This window comes from Saccopteryx leptura, chromosome 6 (genome assembly GCF_036850995.1).
Source record: "Saccopteryx leptura isolate mSacLep1 chromosome 6, mSacLep1_pri_phased_curated, whole genome shotgun sequence".
Taxonomy (NCBI): domain Eukaryota; kingdom Metazoa; phylum Chordata; class Mammalia; order Chiroptera; family Emballonuridae; genus Saccopteryx; species Saccopteryx leptura.
Window position 1 is genome coordinate 32,082,059 of NC_089508.1, and position 20,384 is coordinate 32,102,442.

The window sequence follows — 20,384 nt, forward strand, 5'->3', positions numbered from 1 at the left end:
CTATATCACAGTATAGAGCATTGTCCCAAAGTACAGAGGTTGCTGGTTCCATCCTCAGTTGGGGCACATACAGGAACAGATCAATATTCCTGTCTCTCTCTCTCTATTTCTCCCTTCCTCTCACTAAAATCAAGAAATAAAATATTTTTAAATGTAAAGAAATGATGCAAATTAAATTAATGAATTAAAACCACAATGAGATACCATTACATACCCACCAAAAAGCCTAAAATGAAAACAAAACAAAACAGAAAATACCAAGTATTGGCAAGATTGTGGGGCTACTGAACTTCTAATACGCTGCTGAAAGGAACATAAATTGGTACAATCACTTCTTTGAACTGTTTTGATCAACTAAAGCTGAATATATGCAAAGTCATCCCAACAAATTCACTCCTAGGTTTATACCCAACAGAAATGTTTCCATATGTTTAGTAAAAGGATATGTATAGCCTGACCTGTGGTGGCACAGTGGATAAGGTGTGGACCTGGAATGCTGAGGTCACTGTGGTGGCACATTGGATAAGGTGTGGACCTGGAATGCTGAGATCACTGTGGTGGCACAGTGGATAAGGTGTGGACCTGGAATGCTGAGGTCACTGGTTCAAGACCCAGGGCTTGACTGGTCAGGGTACATGCAATAACTGCAGGTTGATGCTTCCCGCTCCTTCCTCCCTTCCTGCTTTTCTTTCTTTTTCTAAAATCAATAAATATTTTTTAAAAGGATATGTATTAAAAATGTTCATACCCATATTTTGTACTAGCCTTAAACTGGAAACTACCCAAATATCCATATTATTAGAAGACATTACTCAGTAGAGAAATGACTGGAGGAGTATGAGGAGGCTCACAAAGTGCTCACAATGTCGTATTTCTTCATCTGAGTGCTGGTTTACATGTGTGTTCAGGTTGCATATTTCTGGTCACTTTTCTGAATGCATATACACATCAATAAAACAATTTCTTTCTTTTTTTTTTTTTTTTTAAGAGAGAGAGGCAGGGAGAGACAGACACAAGAACATCAAGCTGCTTCTGTGTGTTCCCTGACCGGGGATTGAACCAGCAACCTCTGCACTTCAGGATGACAACATCAATAAAAAAAAAAATTTAATGAAAGTAAAGGAGTGAAAAGTTTATAAACTCAAAGGGAAAAATGTACAGACAGGAGAGGAGATAATAGCAAACAAATGTCCATATAATTTTAGAAGATAGATTAGAAAGGCAGAATAGTGACATTTGAAGGATCCATAATGAACTGTCTGGGTCCATAAGCAATCACCCAACACTGAATGCCCAGTCAACAAGCCCCATCTATGCTTAAGGAATATCCAATCAGCTTTTTAATACTTCACTCTTTTCTTAGTCCATTCAGGCTTTTTAAACAAAATTCCATTGACTAAGTGATTTACAAATGACAAAAGTATATTTCTTACAGTTCTGGAGGCTGGGAAGTCTATGATCAAGGTGCCAACAGATTTATTGTCTGGTAAGTGGCTGCCTCCTGGTTTATAGACATCTGTCTTTTCACTGTGTCCTCACTTGGTCAAAGGAGTAAGGAACTCTCTGGGGCCTCTTTAATAAGGCGCTAATACCATTCATGAGAGCTACACCCTAATGACCTAATTAGTTCCCAAATCCCCCATGTCCCAATAGCATTATATTGGAGTTAGTCTGCATCATAAGAATTTTGAGAGGACAGAAAACATTTCGTTTATAAATTCTTACATATAAAAAGACATCCAAGAATAACCAGTCATTGCAGAAATGTCTTTGATACTATGAACATTTTCTAAGGAACTTGTATAGAACTCTGCACCTAGTATTTTGAGGACATACATATTTTTCAAACATACAAGGAAGATTAAAAAAAATTAATTTTGATTTAGGCCATTGTACCTTATTACAAATTGAAAAAAAAATGCTATCATACAGATCTCATTCTCTGACCATATTACGATTAAGTTAGAAATCGATTTTAAAATGACTATTAGGCCCTGGCCAGTTGGCTAAGCAGTAGAGCATTGGCCTGGAGTGTGGATGTCCCAGGTTTGATTCCTGGTCAGAGCACACAGGAGAAGTGACCATCTGCTTCTCCACCCCTCCCCCTTCTCTCTCTCTTTCTCCCCCTCCTGCAGCCATGGCTCAATTGATTCAAGCAAATTGTCCCCAGTTGCTGAGGATGGCTCCTGTGGCTTCTGCCTCAGGTGCTAAAAATAGCTTGGTTGCTGGACAATGGTGCAACACCCCAGCTGGGCAGAGCATCACCCCTTGAGGGGCTTGCTGGATGGATCCCAGTCAGGGTGCATGCAGGAGTCTATTTCTCTGCCTCCCCTGCTCTCACTTTTATTTTAAAAGAAAGGAAAAAAATTATTATTGGCCCTGCCAGTTGGCTCAGTGATAAAATGCCAGTCTGTCATGCAGATGTCCAGAGTTCACTCCCTGGTCAGGGCACACAAGAGAAGTGACCATCTGCTTCTCTCCCTCTCCCCCTACCCCTCCTCTCTCCCTCTTCCCCTCCCATAGCCAGTGGCTCGAATAGCTTGCGCATTGGACCCGGGCACTGAGGCAGCTTGATTGGTCTGAGCACATCAACTTCAGGCATTAAAAATAGCTCAATTGATTCCAGCATTAGCCCCAGACAGGATTGCCAGGTGGATCCTGGTTGGGGTACACGCAGGTGTCTGTCTCACTATCTCCCCATCCTCTCACTTAAAAAAATAAAATAAAGAATAAAAAGTGATTATTTTTAAAACTCCATACATTTGTAGATTTTAAAAAAACCTGAAAGATTAAAGAAGAAATCCCAATTGAAATTTATAAGATTTGAGAGATAATATATAAAAATACTTTATATATGAAAATTTATAGAGTACAGGTAAATTAATAAACTTATATGCTTTTAAACAAGAAAATAAGACTAAAAGTTAATTACATAAGTGATTGGCTTAATATATTAGAAGGAAAACAAAAGAATAAATCCAAAATAGTAGAAGGAAAAATATAAAGATCAGAGAATAAATTAAAATAGAAATAGATGCGCCTGACCAGGCGGTGGCACAGTGGATAGAGCGTCAGACTGGGATGTGGATGACCCGGGTTCGATACTCTAAGGTCACCAGCTTGAGCGCGGGCTCATCTGGTTTGAGCAAAGCTCGCCAGCTTGGACCCAAGGTCGCTGGCTTGAGCAAGGTGTCACTCGGTCTGTTGTAGCCCCCCGGTCAAGGCACATATGAGAAATCAATCAGTGAACAACTAAGAAGCCGCAACAAAGAATTTATGTTTCTCATCTCTCTCCCTTCCTGTCTGTCTGTCCCTATCTGTCCCTCTCTCTGACTCTCTCTGTCTCTGCCACACACAAAAAAAAATAGATGCAATTCAAATAGCCAACAAAACTAAGGTCAGACTTTGAAAAAGACTAATGATACCAAGTCATGTGAGACTAATGAAGATAAAGGAGAAATCGAAGCAAATAAGTAATATTAGGACTAAAATGGGAACATCACAAAATACAGCAGTGATTTAAGAAGAAAATATGAACATCTTTATGCTAAAAAAGTTGATTAGACAAGAGAATGAAAAGACAAGCCATAGGTTGGGAGGAAATATCTGCAAAACACATGTTTAATGAAGATTTGTTATCCAGAATATAAAAGAACTTTTGAAACTTAACAACCCAGTTAAAAAGTGAACAAAAGATATGAATGGACACCTCACCAAAAAAGTTATGTGATATCCAAATAAACACATGAAAAGATGTTCAACATTATATGTTATTAGCAAATTAAAACAATGAGATACCAGTGTTTCATTGAATAACTAAATCCTATGACAATGGCTAAAATCCAAACATGCTGAGGAGAAAATGGAGCAACAGGAATTCTCATTCATTGCTTGTGGGTATGCAACATGGTAGTCACTTCTGAAGATATTTTGTCAGTTTCATACAATGCTAAACATAGTTTTACCACACAACCCAGCAATCATTCTTCTAAGTATTTACCCAAATGAGTTGAAAACTTAAGTCTACACAAAAACCTGCACACAATGTTTTAAAGCAGCTTTAGCCATAAACTGAAAGCAATCTGCCCCGGCTGGAGAGCTCAGTGGGCTACAGCATCATCCTGAAGCACAGAGGTTGCTGGTTCGATCCGCAGTCAGGACACATACAGGAACAGATTGATGTTCCTGTCTCTCTCTCTCTTTCACCCTTTCACTCTTGCTGAAATCAATAAATAATTTTTTTTAAAAAAGAAAGAAAGCAACCAAAATGTCTTTCAATAGATAAATAGATAACCAAACTCTAGTACATCCATACAAACAAAGAAGCAAATTCCCGGAACCCATCCCCAGAGATTCTGAGTAGATCTGGAATGGGACAGGAATTTGCAATTAAAATAAAAAACAGCAACACAAAACATTTTTTTCTCCATTGGGATTGGGTATGGCCATGTGACTGAAGTTCTGGTCAATGAGGTGTAAACAAAAGTTTTTGCACTGTGGTGATGGAGGGAGATTTGACTTGGGGTGGTGAATACACAATGCAATATACAGTTGATGTATTATAGAATTAATTGTCTACCTAAACCGGTATAATTTTATTAACCAATGTCAACCCAATTATTCAACAAACATTTTTGAAAAAAAAGGATAAAAAAGTTTTTGCATTGGACTTTTGGTAAATTTCCAAAAAGGTGTACAGACAACTGCCACAATCTTTTTCTGCCATTTTGTCATTGCTCTTCCACTTACTTTCCAACAGCTCTCTGACACTGCAGTGTCACCTTAAACATGAAAGCCAGGTGCTTAGGAAGACAGAATGGAGAGGCAGAAAAAGCCTGGATCCTGTATGCCTTCTGTAGTTTCCCTGCTAACCCTGAATTACTACCTCTGGACTTCTTTTACATGAGAAAATAAACTAATTTTTTAAGCCACTACAGCCAAGTCTTTGTTAGCAGGAACTCAATCTCTAACTGACAGAGCAAATGAAAGATATTAATAATGAATGCACGGCACATGGGTCAACTAAAACCTGAGTGCCCTGCACTGGATATACACAATAAAGGTTTTTAATATAGTACCCTTTATTGGATTGGTTTAGTGTGTTGAAGATAAAGGTCAAAACTTAGAGGAACCACAAAATAGGCTATTTCTGAAAAACCTATTTCCTTCCATTGAAATTCTATCCATCCTTTCTGCCCACTGATCTCTTCTATAAACTTTTGTAATATTATTAGGTACTCTACAGATTATAAAAATATGTAGCTAAGCACTCAAGAAGCTTGAAAGCTAGTTGGAAACACACACACACCAAAAAAACTGTTACCAAAGTGAAAAAAGGTTTCCTTTTTTGGTGGTTTAGAGATATAGGGAACTTTTTTTTCTCCTGACTAGATGGAATGAAATTACCTCTTGGGAAAGATGCCTGTATTCATTTAGAAGAAATTCATGAAGGCCCCTTAGAATGGGGGTGAAACACACACATCCCCAATGGGACAAGGTCACCTAACAATAGGGGTTGAAAGGCTGGTGAATCAGCATTTCTTTTGTTCTGCAGTTAGTGGTGTGATTAGGGGCTGAACTGAATTTGCTTTGTAGGATAAAGGGGTGAGGATTTAGAAGATTTAGGGGAATCAATCAGAGATGGAGAAGTCAGCAAGGCTCCAACTTTCCTGGGAGAAAGAGAAAGTCATCTCAGAGGAGAGACTTCGGGGCAGAAAGAAATGTTTCAAGTGTTTGGGGAGTTGAGTTTAAGTTCTTTACTGTCAGGTATGTATGTGTTATATAACCTAACTCATGTAGGTAAGGGTCTATAACATTCTTTAATACTTTTGTTCGAATAGATTTTTTTTTTGAAATTTATTTACTGATTTTAGAGAGAGAAAGAGAGAAAAACATCAATCTGTTCCTGTATGTGCTCTGATCGGGTATCTAACTTGCTACCTTTGGGTATTGGGATGCAACGCTCTAACCAACCGAGCTATCCGGCCAGAGCTATTCCAAAATAGATCATACTTTGGAGGAATATGAAAAGGTGTTTAATACCCCATCCAGGTTTGCAAGAAGAAAAGACAGGTCGTTTCTGGTATATCTGGAGCTGGAGGGGAAAGAGTGAATTAGTCACAGAGAAAAGAGCATAGGCAGAGACCTCCAGTTAAAGATGATGGACTGAGCCACATGTAACTCCACTTGTTCCTGAAATCCCTCTAAAAATAAGGATAATGCAAAACTTCAGTGTAAAAAAAGGATAGAAAAAGAGGAAGACCACCCAAGTTAAAACAAACAGAAGCTATTTATTCGGAGCTTTCTATAGCTGGGAGTCAGCCACCATCACTTGTGTTTGGCAAAGAATCAGAGAACTCAGGCAGAGGAGTGGGAAAGCTTTCCAGTGGGGGAGAAAGGAAGGCTTCAGATATACTCTGATTGGAGGCCACTGTCATAGTAAAGCAAGAAGTGGCCTATTAGAAGCCAGGCTTCTTATGTAATTGGATCGGCTTTCTCTGGCTGGTCCTGTGTTGGAAGTGGGGGCAAAAATATAAGGAAGCTGACTCATTGACTCATTGAAAAGTTCAGACCATTCTGGGTTGATTGTCTCAGAGGTTGTGGTTTGGATTCCTGGGCTTACTGCTGCCGAGGTTATGGGTCAGATTTCTATTGTTATATACGGTCTGTCCATTTGTCTCTTTTTCTGACTCTCAGAGAACAGAAGAAGAGATAAACTCACTAACATTTTAGAAGCTGGAAAGCAGAAGGATAGTGGAAACGGACTTAAGAAACCCATCATCTGTCAAAGGACAGGCCAAGAGCAAGCTTGATACGCCCCAGAGAAGCACCAACAGGCTCAAGAACGGGCAGCACCAGGTACCTCAAGAAGCAAGGGTCAAGTTGGGACTAAAAGCAAAAATTGATTAAAAGTCTATTTCATAAGTAGTTAAACCACCAGTTTTCCCCATTAGCTCCCAAGTAACTGTCCCTCCAGGGCCCCTGCAGAAGGCTTAAGATTGATTACCTGGAGAGGGTAGAAGGTAGTTTCTCTGATTAAGAATGGGGTGCCATTCTAAAAATATGAGGATTCAGTAAAAAATTATTTACTTTCAAGACTTCTGCCTTACTCTCTCACATAAAACATTAGAAGCCAAGTGTTAAATAAAATTTTTGAGATAATTTTGTTATGAACATATATTAAACTTTTGTTACTATCTTGCAACAAGGAGATCGCCTCTTGCCAATATAGGGGAAAGTGTGAGATACTTCTTAATGGACTAAAAGATGATTGGGAAATGGAAAGCTAAAACATTGTTTTAAACATACCCTTCCCTTTGTTTCAGATTCAATGGAGTTTATGCCTTTTATTATTTTTTTTTTTTCTTTTCTGAAGCTGGAAACGGGGAGAGACAGACAGACTCCCGCATGCGCCCGACCGGGATCCACCCGGCACGCCCACCAGGGGACGACGCTCTGCCCACCAGGGGGCGATGCTCTGCCCCTGCGGGGCGTCGCTCTGCGGCGACCAGAGCCACTCTAGCGCCTGGGGCAGAGGCCAAGGAGCCATCCCCAGCGCCCGGGCCATCTTTTTGCTCCAATGGAGCCTTGGCTGCGGGAGGGGAAGAGACAGAGAGGAAGGGGGGGGGGTGGAGAAGCAAATGGGCGCTTCTCCTATGTGCCCTGGCCGGGAATCGAACCCGGGTCCCCCGCACGCCAGGCCGACGCTCTACCGCTGAGCCAACCGGCCAGGGCCTATGCCTTTTATTATTTTTGACCTAAATGTATCAACCCTTACAGATCTTTGCGCATGCTCCACCCTAGCTCCTCTCTACTCCCCACTTCACATATACTCTACTGCTTTCTCGGCTGTTCATTTGGTTACTGACACTAGAAACCTGTGCAATGTCCTAGACTCCTGCCTCTCCCTCATCCTTTGGGTGTACTCTGAATAATGATTATCTAACTCTGCTGTTATAAAGAAATTGTTTCTCAGATTCCAACCTACCATCTATACTGTTTTGGGGTGCTGAGGCTGGGTCTCTGAAATTCCCACTTTTCCTTTGCCAGGCTGTCTCTGTTAGGTCCTGTTAAGTGGGAGATCGGAGGCAGGAAGAAGGGAGAAGGGACTTGCTCCTTCCTGTTTGCTTCCTGTTTCTATCAGTGTCACCTAGGCAACAGTTCTTTGTGCCAGCAGCAGCAGTTGGTTCTAGCTTTGGATTTTCTACATATTCCCAGAAGAGCCTCATCACATTCCTCTGAGATAGCAGTGTCAGCGGCCAGCAACCCTCCTTAGTGGTCAGAGCCCCGGCCCTGCAGAGCCCTCTGAGTTACTGAGGTGCCTGGGATAAGTGAGCGGCATGTTCTCCCTCCAGGTCCAGGTTCCAGACCTCTAGGGCCTCTCCAAGTGTTTGGTCCCAATAATCCCAACCTTGACCCTTGACTATCCCATCTACTTCTTTCAGTTTCTACTACTTCGTTCCACTTTCCCTTTCCAATTCTTGCATACCCATGAAGTCTCTGAGAACCTTTTTTTTTTTTTTTTTTTAGTGAGAAGAGGGGAGGCAGAGACAGACTCCCGCATGTGCCTGACCGGGATCCACCTGGCAAGCCCACCAGGGTCAATGCTCTGCCCATCTGGGGCCCTTGTTCCATTGTAACTGCCATATTTTTAGCACCTGAGGCAGAGGCTATGGAGCCATCCTCAGAGCCTGGGGCCAACTTGTTTTAGTTGATCCATGGCTGCAGGAGGGGAGGAGAAGAGAGAGAGAGAGAGAGAGAAACGAGAGGAGAGGGGTGGAGAAGCAGATGGGCCTCTCTCTTGTGTGCCCTGGCCGGGAATTGAACTTGGGACATCCACATGCCAGGCCGGTGCTCTGCAGTTGAGCCAACTGGCCAGGGCTTGAATTTTTTGATGATGATAACTGACTGTAAATAATATGCTACTTTATAGATACTAAAAAACAATATTTTAAAACTCTTCCATCAAGATAAAGTTAATAGTGTAACAAGTGAAAAAACTGCTTTTTGGAAGCTATTGCAAATGAACATTTTGAAAAATTATATTTAGAAGTGTTTCTATTTTGGTGAAATTCTCTTTGCCAAAAAATATAGAAGTATGTCACTTCTAAAATTACTCATATTTGCATACATAAAACCTCGGGAATAGTTTTCTAAGCGTATCACAAATAAAAGAGATTCAGTAGATTCTAAATATATTTGTTAAAAGTTATCATCTTCTGGCCCTGGCCAGTTGGCTCAGTGGTAGAGCGTAGGCCTGACGTATGAAGTCCCGGGTTCGATTCCCGGCCAGGGCACACAGGAGAAGCACCCATCTGCTTCTCCACCCTTCCCCCTCTCCTTCCTCTCTATCTTTCTCTTCCCCTCCTGAAGACATGACTCCATGAAAGCAAAGTTGTCCCGGGTGCTTAGGACAGCTCCATGGCCTCCGCCTCAGGTGCTAGAATGGCTCCGGGCACAACGGAGCAACGCCCCAGATGGGCAGAGCATTGCCTCCTAGTGGACATGCCGATGGATCTCGGTGGGGCACATGCGGGAGTCTGTCTGCCTCCCCGCTTCTCATTTCAGAAAAAAAGTATATCATTTTCAGAATAATTTTCAAATGCAACTGATTGATATGGAAAACAAAAATTAACCCACTGAATTTCAATAAAGTTGATTGAGACTGAAAATTAATTTTATGTTTAAAAAAGCCCAGCGCGCTGGCCAGATAGCTCTATTGGTTAGGGCATCCTCTCAAAGCACAGAGGCTGTGCAGTTCGATTCCTGGTCAGGGCACATATGGGAACAGGTTGATGTCTTGTCTCTCTCTCTCTCTCCCATTTCCTCTCTCACTAAAATCAATAAATAAAAATTTTAAAAAAAGAGTCAGAGAACAGGACACAAAATTTAAGCCTGCACCAATACATGAGACCTCCGTTCCAGTCATTCAGTCCTCTCATTGGGGCTTTAGTAAAAAGAAAAAAGCCAAGCCAAGTATTTTTCTATTTGCATCCTTTATATTTTTGTGAGTTTCATTTGCATTAAAACCAAGTCATAGACCAGGCGGTGGCGCAGTGGATAGAGGTCGCCAGCTTGAGCGCGGGCTCATCTGGTTTGAGCAAAAGCCCACCAGCTTGAACCCAAGGTCGCTGGCTCCAGCAAGGGATTCCTCGGTCTGCTGAAGGCCCATGGTCAAGGCACGTATGAGAGGGCAATCAATGAACAACTAAGGTGTTGCAACGCACAATGAAAAACTAATGATTGATGCTTCTCATCTCTCTCCATTCCTGTCTGTCTGTCCCTGTCTATCCCTCTCTCTGTCTCTGTAAAAAAACAAAAAAAAACAAGTAATAGAGTAAACAGATCATAGAGTCAAGCTTTTCAAATTATAATATCATAGTGTGTTAAACCACTATTTTAAAAGTAAAACATTCCCTGGCCTGTGGATAAAGAGTTGACCCAGAATGCTGAGGTCGCCAGTTTGAAGCCCTGGGCTTGCCTGGTCAAGGCACAAGTTGATGCTTCCCACTCCTCTCTCCATTTCTCTCTCTCTCCTCTCTCTAACGTCAATAAATAAAATCTTTAAAAGTAAGTAAAGTCAATAACATTGCTTTTCCTTAAATGAAAAGTTTGTGGGAGCAAGAGGGGATTTTTTTATAGATAATCAAAATTTTGTATTTTAAAATACATTATAGTATTTATATCAGCTTTATCTCATCTTTTGATTTTAAATTTTAAAACATTTTTGTGATTTTAAAATGTGCAAAATATATTAGGTCAGTATTACAGGTAATACTGTATAAATCACAAGGGTGCATGTTTAAAAATGTTTAAAGGAGAGTTTGTGATAAAAATTGAGATCACTGTTCAAATGCAGGGTTTCTCAACCTGATCCCTATTGGCATTTTGGGCTGGAAATTCTTTGTTGTGGGAGCTGTCCTGTGCATTGTTAGATGTTTAGTAGCATCACTGGCTTCAATCCACTAGATGCTGATAGTACCACTTCTCACAATTCTGACAATTCAAAAACAAACCTCCAGCCTTTGACAAATGTCACTTAAGGTTGGCAGAATTAGCAAAACAAAAGCAAAAACAAACCAGGACATAATTCTTTTTTAAAAATCACAACCTATCTTTTGTTTATCTAAAATTCAAATTTAACTGGGTTCCTAGGTTGTTGTTTTTTTAATTTATTTATTCATTTTTTTTTAGAGAGGAGAGAGAGAGAGCAAGGAGAGAGAGACAGAGAGAGGGAAGGGGGGAGGAGCTGGAAGCATCAACTCCCATATGTGCCTTGACCAGGCAAGCCCAGGGTTTCGAACCGGCGACCTCAGCGTTTCCAGGCCAATGCTTTATCCACTGCACCGTCAGGCATGATCCATACACTAAGGTCTGGGCTGCTCATTTTTTTTTATCTCCCCAACATCCTTCTCCTTGACTCTACCTGAGCTAGCCACTCCCCCCATCTCCCCTTGGGCCCAGCCATCATCTATAATTGTGCCCATTTCAGAATCTCTGATTCAAGTATCTTCTTTGACCCCAACCTCCTCTCTTCCTAAATGACCTGTTAGGCACTCCTATAACTTTCTTTGACCTCATCAGGACCCTCTCATTCTCTGATCCTAATCAGCTTTCTTTCAATTCCTTTCTTATTTTCCTTTCTGATTTAGCTTAGAGTCCATGATCTATAACTTCACTAATTTGCCAAGACCTTAAATTCCTTTGTTTCTCTCTTTTTTTTAAATTCTTTTTTTAAACTTCATCCATCTAGAAAATCCCCAACCTAAATGAACGGAATTTTCTGCTTTCTCTATGGCTCCGGTTGTAAGTAGTTTGTGCACTGCTCGAGAAAGCCACAGAACAGGACAGATCAGTTCCAGAGAATCTCCCATTCAGCCCCCAAAATCATCCAAGCTAGGTCATCTTACTTTCTAGTTTTCATTGTTAATTCAAACAGTCCCTCTTTCACCAAACTTTGGTTCCCCTCTGTTCCTGCACACTCTCAGTAGATAACTTTACCCTCCTCCTTCACAGAAAAAGTAGAAATCATCACATAAGCATTCCCCATCTTCTTACTACCAAACATATAATCCTGCCTTCACCTGCAGCCATCCTGTCTTCCTTTATTAGATTTTTTAAAATAGAGATTTCTATTTTATTATTTGTGTATGTGTGTTTTAGAAAATTAAATTTAACAGGGTGACATTAATAAGAGTAAACAGGTTTTACCCTGGCCAGTTGGCTCAGTGGTAGAGCATTGGCCTGGCATGTGGATGTCCCAGGTTTGATTCCTGGTCAGCGCACACAAGAGAAGCACCCATCTGCTTCTCCACCTTTCCCCCTTTTATTTCTCTCTCTTCACTTCCCACAGCCAAGGCTCCATTGGAGCAAAGTTGTCCCAGGTGCTGAGGATGGCTCCATGGCCTCCACCTCAAGCACTGGAATGGCTCTGGTTGTAATGGAGCAACGGCCCAGAGGGGCCGAGCATCACCCCCTAGTGGGCTTGCCCAATGGATCCCCGTCAGGCACATGTAGGAGTCTGTTTCTCTGCCTCCCCGCTTCTCACTTCAGAAAAAAATAAAAGAGTACATTGGTTTTGCCTGACCAGGCAGCACAGTGGATAGGGTGTCAAACTGGGATGCACAGGGCCCAGGTTTGCAACGCCCAGGTCACCAGCTTGAGTGCAGGCTCATCCAGCTTGAACAGGGGCTTAAGAGCGTGAGCGCGGTTGCTGGTTTGAACATGGAATCATAGACATGACCCCATGGTTGCTGGCTTGAGCCCAAAGGTCACTGGCTTAAGCAAGGGGTCACTCGCTCTGCTGTAGCCCCGCGGTCAAGGCACAGGTGAGAAAGCAATCAATAAACAACTAAGGTGCTGCAACAAGGAGTTGATGCTTCTCATCTCTCTCCCTTCCTGTCTGTCTGTCCCTATCTGTCTCTCTCTCTGTCTCTGTCAAAAAAAAAAAAAAAGAGTGCATAGGTTTCAGGTAAACACCTCTATAGCATTTGAACTGTTGATTTTGTATTATTTTTTAAATTTTTATTTACTTTTTAAAGATTTTATTTATTGAGTTTCAGAGAGAAGAGGGAGAGAGAGAAAGGAGGATGGGGAGGACCCGGAAGCATCAACTTGTAGTAGTAGTTGCTTCTTGTATATGCCTTGACTGGGTAGCCTGGGGATTTGAACCAATGATCTCAGCATTCAGGTCAATGCTTTATCCACCACATCACCACAGGTCAGGCAAAATTTTATTTTTCAATTACAGTTTACATTCAATACTATTTTGTAATAGTTTTAGATGTAGGACATAGTGGTTAGACAGTCATATACTTTATCATTTAGTTTTTAAATTTTTATTTATTAATTTTAGAGGGAGAGAGGGGAAGAGAAGAAAGAGAGAGAAGCATCAATATGTTGTTCCACTTATTTATGCTTTCACTGGTTGCTTCTTGTATGTGTCCAAAACCGGGAACTGAACCCATAACCTTGGTGTATCAGGGACAATGCTGTAACCAACTGAGCCAACTGGCCAGGGCTTGGATAGTTATATACTTTTTTTTTTTTTTTTACAGGGACAGAGAGAGAGTCAGAGAGAAGGATAGACAGGGACAGACAGACAGGAACGGAGAGAGATAAGAATCATCAATCATCAGTTTTTCATTGCGACCTTAGTTGTTCATTGATTGCTTTCTCATATGTGCCTTGACCGTGGGCCTTCAGCAGACTGAGTAACCCCTTGCTCGAGCCAGCGACCTTGGGTCCAAGCTGGCGAGCTTTTGCTCAAACCAGATGAGCCTGCACTCAAGCTGGCAACCTCGGGGTCTCGAACCTGGGTCCTCTGCACCCCAGTCCAACGCTCTGTCCACTGCGCCACCGCCTACTCAGGCTGGAAAGTCATATACTTTAAAGTGTTCCCCCAGTATTACCAGTACCCACCTGGCACCGTATGTAGTTACTGCAATATTATTGACTATATTCCCTATGCTATACCTTCCATCCAGTAAGAAGCTGTCCTTCCTCCAAATTAGAGCCAAATTATTTCCCTGTGCTTTGGATCCCCTCTGCCCCGCCTTTTCAGACTATTATACAGTCTGGTTTGATTTATTTATCTTTTTCAATTTTTCCCTCTGAATAGGGTCTTTCTCAATGTGTGTGTGTGTGTGTGTGTGTGTGTGTGTGTGTGTGTGTGTGTGACAAAGAGGGAGACAGAGAGAGGGACAGATAGGGACAAACAGACAGGAAGGGAGAGAGATGAGAAGCATCAATTCTTCATTGCAGCACCTTAGTTGTTCATTAATTGCTTTTTCTTATGTGCCTTGACCGGGTGGGGGAGGACTACAGCAGAGAGAATGACCCTTTGCTCAAGCCAGCGACCTTGGGCTCAAGCCAGCGACCTTGGGTCATGCCTATAATCCCACGCTCGAGCCAGTGACCCTATGCTCAAGCTGATGAGACCGTGCTCAAGCCGGATGAGTCCATGCTCAAGCTGGCGACCTTGGGGTTTTGAACCTGTTTCCTCTGTGTCCCAGTCCAATGCTCCATCCACTGCACCACCGCAATGTTTTTTTAAACATTCTCAATTTCTTTCTATTAAAAAACAAAACAAAACAACACACTCCCTGGATCCTATGTTCCTTTTTAGCTACTTACCTAGCAGCCTCCATTTCCTTTCCTTCCACTGTTCAGTCAGTTCTCTGGTTTCACACCCCTGAAGGAGCTCTGAATAAGATCCCTGCCCTTCCCTACTCCCCTTCCTCAAATCAATGGGGATAAAAAAGTCCCTTGCCAGGTGGCTCAGTGGATAAAACATTGTCCTAGTGTGCCAAGGCACCTGGTTTGATTACTGGTCAGGGCACATACAAAAAGCGTAAACTAAACGGAACAACTAAGTGGAATAGCGAGTTGATGCTTCTCTCTTTCTCCCTTCTTCCTTCTCTCTCAAATCAATGGGGGGGGGGGGGGGAAGATCCCTGGTGTCTTACCGGTAAAAATCTTTTCTTTTTTTTTAAATTTTAATTTTTTCCGAATTTAGAAGCGGGGAGGCAATCAGACAGAATCCTGCATGCGCCTGACTGGGATCCACCCAGCATGCTCACCAGGAGGTGATGCTCTGCCCATTTGGGGCTTTGCTTTGTTGCTGCTGGAGCCATTCTAGCGCCTGAGGTGGAGGCCATGGAGCTGTCCTCAGCGCCTGGGCTGCTGGAGGGGAAGAGAGAGACAGAGAGGAAGGAGAGGGGGAAGGGTGGAGAAGCAGATGGGCGCTTCTCCTGTGTGCCCTGGCCGGGAATCAAACCCAGGACTTCCACACACCAGGCCAACGCTCTACCACTGAGCCAACCGGCCAGGGCCAAATCTTTCCTTCTTTTTCCTAAAAATTAGCTTTATTATATCACTGGTAAAATCTGGGGATCAACAAATCCAACATTTTCAGTTATCTTACCGATTTTTCAGGAACAATTGACACAACTGGCCATTCTCCTTGAAATGCTTTCTTGTCTCACCTTCCATAACAATACTTTTCTAATTTTTTTTTTCTTATACTTCTGGCCACTCCTTCTGTCTACTTGCAAGTGTATCCTCCTCTGTCCAAGCATTAATCTTTGGCATCTTTCAAAGGTAGTCCTAGTCCTTCTTTCCTTTTCTTTCCTCTTGATACTTCTGAGTGTTCTTATCTATGCCTGGGACGTTACCACCGCCTCTCTGTCACTGACTCTAGCCTCCACCATGCGTCCGCGCTCGGGCTAGTTGTCAGCGCTTCTTAGCAGTCTCAGAGGCAGGCCTTAGCTGGTTAATTCAGTCAGTTAGAGTGTCATCCCAAAACACTAAGGTTGCAGTTCGATCCCAATCAGGGCACATATGGGAAGCAACCTATGAATGCACAATTAAATGTAACAACCAAATGAGTGCTTTCTCTCTCTCTCCCTCTTTCTCCTTTCCTCCTCTTTCTAAAATCAATTAATTAACAAAAAAAGTTTCAGAAGCACCTGAAGTTGAAGGTGTATATAACTGAACTCATGGTTTTCCTCTAAAAACTTAGCCTCTCCCAGGGGTTCTATTTCAGTGAATAAGTTATGCAAGTAAAAAACTGAGGCATTTCCCTGATGTCTTGTTCCTCATCCCCACACTCTCTAATCCATCACGAAATTTGTTTTTTTTTTAACATTGTTTTCTAAGGTTTTCAATTTATTCATTTTAGAGATGAGAGACAAAGGGGGAGAGAGAGACAGAGAGGAGAAAGAGACAGAGAGAGAAGGTGGGGAGGAGCAGGAAGCATCAACTCCCATATGTGCCTTGACCAGGTAAGCCCAGGGTTTTGAACCGGCAACCTCAGCATTTCCAGGTCGATGCTTTATCCACTGCGCCACCACAGGTCAGGCTCCAAATTTGTTTTTATATTAAATCCATTTATTCTCTCCAACTCCACTTTCACTACCCTTATCTAAATTACCATCTTCTCTTCTCTGCTTCCTAATCATTGACTCTAATCCACCCTTTGCCCTCCCCAAACCTTTCTTCATACTAAGCAAAATATCCTTATTAAATGGTTATCTTATCACATAAGCCCCCTGTTTAAAACACTCCAATGACCCTTAGATGAAGACTAATATCGCTAACGTGGCTAGGCCCCTGCAGAACCCAGCAGCTATCTAGCTGCAACCTCATTTGATATCATGTCCCCTGTTCCATATGTGCATCAGTCACAGTGACCTTCTTTTCTCATCCCAGAGCCTCTGCCTGTGCTGGTACCTTCGCTTACAGCACCTCCCACTTGGCGTCATTTACACCTACCCTTCAGATCACAGCTCTCCTTAAGGTTTCTGACTGGATTCTCCCATTTTAATCTATCATCATCATTATCATCATAGCTAATGCTCAGACATGTTTGCTACAAGTCTGACACGGATCTAAGGGCTCTACCAATAAGAATTCATTTATCATCACAACTCCATTTAAAATATGTGAAAACTGAGTTGTTGCATACTTTCATGTACGACAACTGTTATTTTCCTCATGTGCAAAATGGAATAATATACTTTCCTCATGAGGTGGTTGAGAATATTAAAGGAGTATTATTTGTAAAGGACTTGTAACAGTGTCAGCCACATAAGTGCTCAATAAAAGTACTCTTGTAATCTTAAATTTACTGCATGATTGCTTGATTAAATTCTGCCTCTGTCCTGTAAGTATTACACATATTGGTCAGGGTCTTCTTTTTATGCTCACTGTTATACCCCTGTGTGTACCTAGAGCAGTGTCACACAGTAGGCATTCAATAAAAATTTCTCTCTTTTTTTAAAAAAGATTTTATTCATTTTAGAGAGGAGAGAGAAAGAGAAAGAGGAGAGAGAGAAAGAAGGGGGAGGAGCAGGAAGCATCAACTCCCCCATGTGCCTTGGCCAGGCAAGCCCAGGGTTTTGAACCAGTAACCTCAGTGTTCCAGGTCACCACTTTATCCACTGCGCCACCACAGGCCAGGCCCAATAAAAATTTCTTTTTTCTGTTTGTTTATATTTTTCTGAAGTGAGAAGTAGGAGAGAGTCAGAGAGACAGACTCCCACATGCACCCAACCAGGATCCACCTGCCATGCCCACAAGGAAGTGAGGCTTGGCCCCTCTTGGGCGTTGCTCCATTGCAACTGGAGCCATTCTAGCACCTGAGGCGGAGGCCATGGAGCCATCCTCAGCACCTGGGCCAACTTTGCTCCAATGGAGCCTTGGCTGTGGGAGGGGAAGAGAAAAGTAGAGAGAAAGAAGACGGGGAATGATGGAGAAGCAGATGGGCGCTTCTCCTGCGTGCCCTGGTCGGGAATCAAACCCAGGACTTCCACACGCCGGGCTGATGCTCTACCACTGAGCCAACCAGCTAGGGCCGAAATATTTCTTGAATAACTAAATGATGATTTATGTCCAACTACACAGGATTTTTATAAAGATAAAAACATATATAAAGTACTTTTAGAAATTGCACAGGAATATAGAAATGTTAAATAGTTAAAAGATAAACTGTGATGGCTCTGGCCAGGGGGCTCAGTGGAAAAAGTTTCATCCTGGTGCACCGAGGTTGTGGGTTCAATCCCCAGTGAGAGAACATATGAAAAGCAATCAATGGGTGCACAACCAAGTAGAGCAAGTTGATGCTTCTCTCTCACTCTCCATACCCCCTCCTCTCTTTCACAAATAATAATAATAATAAAAGGTAAACTGTGATGCTGACTGTAAGCATGACAGGAATATTTGGACAGAAAAACTAATGTAAATTACATTTGTTGAAGGGGTTCATGGAAGAAGTAGACCTCAAAGTATGTATAGGATTTGGGAGAGTAGTGTGAGAATAGAGATATGTAGAGAAGAATGGGCTACCAGCCTACTTAGTGAGTGTACGATGAGGAGGAACAAAGCACTGAATTATAGAGATGGTGGAAATAAGTCATGGAGGGAGTTGACAGGCAGATAAAGGAGTCTGAACCTGACACAACACAGAAAAGGGAGAGTCTTGAGCAGGGGAATTTCAGGAAGATTTCTTCACTCAACAACTAGTGAGCCAGGAATTCTTTTTTTTTTTTTTTTTTGTATTTTTCTGAAGCTGGAAACGGGGAGAGACAGTCAGACAGACTCGTGCATGCGCCCGACCAGGATCCACCCGGCACGCCCACCATGGGGCGACACTCTGCCCACCAGGGGGTGATGCTCTGCCCCTCCGGGGGTGTCGCTCTGCCGTGACCAGAGCCACTCTAGAGCCTGGGGCAGAGGCGAAGGAGCCATCCCCAGCGCCCGGGCCATCTTTGCTCCAATGGAGCCTTGGCTGCGGGAGGGGAAGAGAGAGACAGAGAGGAAGGAGGGGGGGAGGGGGGGAGAAGCAAATGAGCACTTCTCCTATGTGCCCTGGCCAGGAATCGAACCCAGGTCCCCCGCACGCCAGGCCAACGCTCTACCACTGAGCCAACCGGCCAGGGCCTCTTTTTGTTTTTTTAATTTATTTTTTTATTTTATTGATTTTATAGAGAGAGGAATGGAGAGTGAGATAGAGAAAGGAAACATTGATTTGTTGTTCCATTTATGTATTCATTGGTTGATTCTTTTATGTGCCCTTACTGGGGAATAGGACCCGCAACCTTGGCATATCCGGATGAAGTTCTAACCAACTGAGCTACCTAGTCAGGGCTAGGAACTCTTCTTGATTCTATAGATTCAATGGTGATAAAAACAAAAATCAACAAACAAATAAACAAACTCATAGACACAGAGAACAATATGGTGGTTCCCAGAGAGGAAGAAGGGTGTGAGTAAAATGAAGAGGGTACACTGGGTCAAATGTATGGTGACAGAAGGAGATTAGACTTTGAGTGGTGAGCATACAATGGAATATACAGATGATGTATTATAAAATTGTACACATGGGCCCTGAGCGGTATTAGAGCATCATCTCCATACACCAAGGTTGCAGATTCAATCACGGTCAGGGCAATACAAGAATCAAGCAGCCTGACCTGTGGTGGCACAGTGGATGGAGCATTGACTTGGAGTGCTGAGGTCACAGGTTTGGAGCCCTGAGCTTGCCTGGTCATGGCAAATGTGAGAAGCAACTATGAGTTGATGCTTTCTGCTGCCCGCACCCCCCACCTTTCTCTCTCTCCTCTCCCTCAAATCAATAAACAAGATCTTTCTTTTTAAAGAATCAACCAATGATTATGTGTGTGTGTGTAACAACAAATCAATGTTTCTCTCTCTGAAATAAATAAAATAAAAAACTAAAAACATAAATAAAATTGTATACCAAAATTTACATAATATTATTAACCAGTGTTACCCCAACAAATTCAGTTTTAAAAATAAATCCTTTTTTTCTTGAGAGAGAGAGAAAGGGAGAGAGAAAGAAAGAGAGATGAGAAGCATCAACTTATAGTTGCATCACTTTAGTTGTTCATTGATTGCTTCTCATAGGGGCCTTGATGGGGGTGGGGGTGCTCCAGCCAAGCCAGTGACCCCTTGCTCAACCCAGTGACCTTCGGACTCAAGTCAGAGACCATGGAATCATGTCTATGATCCCAAGCTCAAGCCATGAACCTGTGCTCAAGCCAGTAACCTTAGGGTTTGGAACCTGGGTCCTCAGCATCCCAGGTCAACACTCTATCCAATGCACCACTACCAGTTTGGCTTAAATACAAATGAATGCATTCCTACACAGTACATTGCTTTGCCTTTTTTAGCTTTAGAAAAATTATACTATTAATACACTTCTGAACCTTGCATTAAAAAAAGAAGCAACCCATAAATGGTGAAGATATTTGACCAGGTGATTTCTGAAATCTTATGGGCTTTATTAATATTATGCTATGAATAATGATTATCTTCCAGCAAGCTCATAGATAGTGAGATATATCACAAGCTCCAACTTAAAT

At 42.4% G+C, this 20,384-nt stretch overlaps 1 protein-coding gene across 1 annotated transcript in view; it reads right to left on the reverse strand.

Annotated features, from left to right (window-relative positions):
- Window positions 1-20,384, reverse strand: part of EXD2 (exonuclease 3'-5' domain containing 2) — an 84,069-nt gene that overhangs the window by 55,031 nt on the left and 8,654 nt on the right. The gene's annotated exons all lie outside the window — the stretch shown is intronic.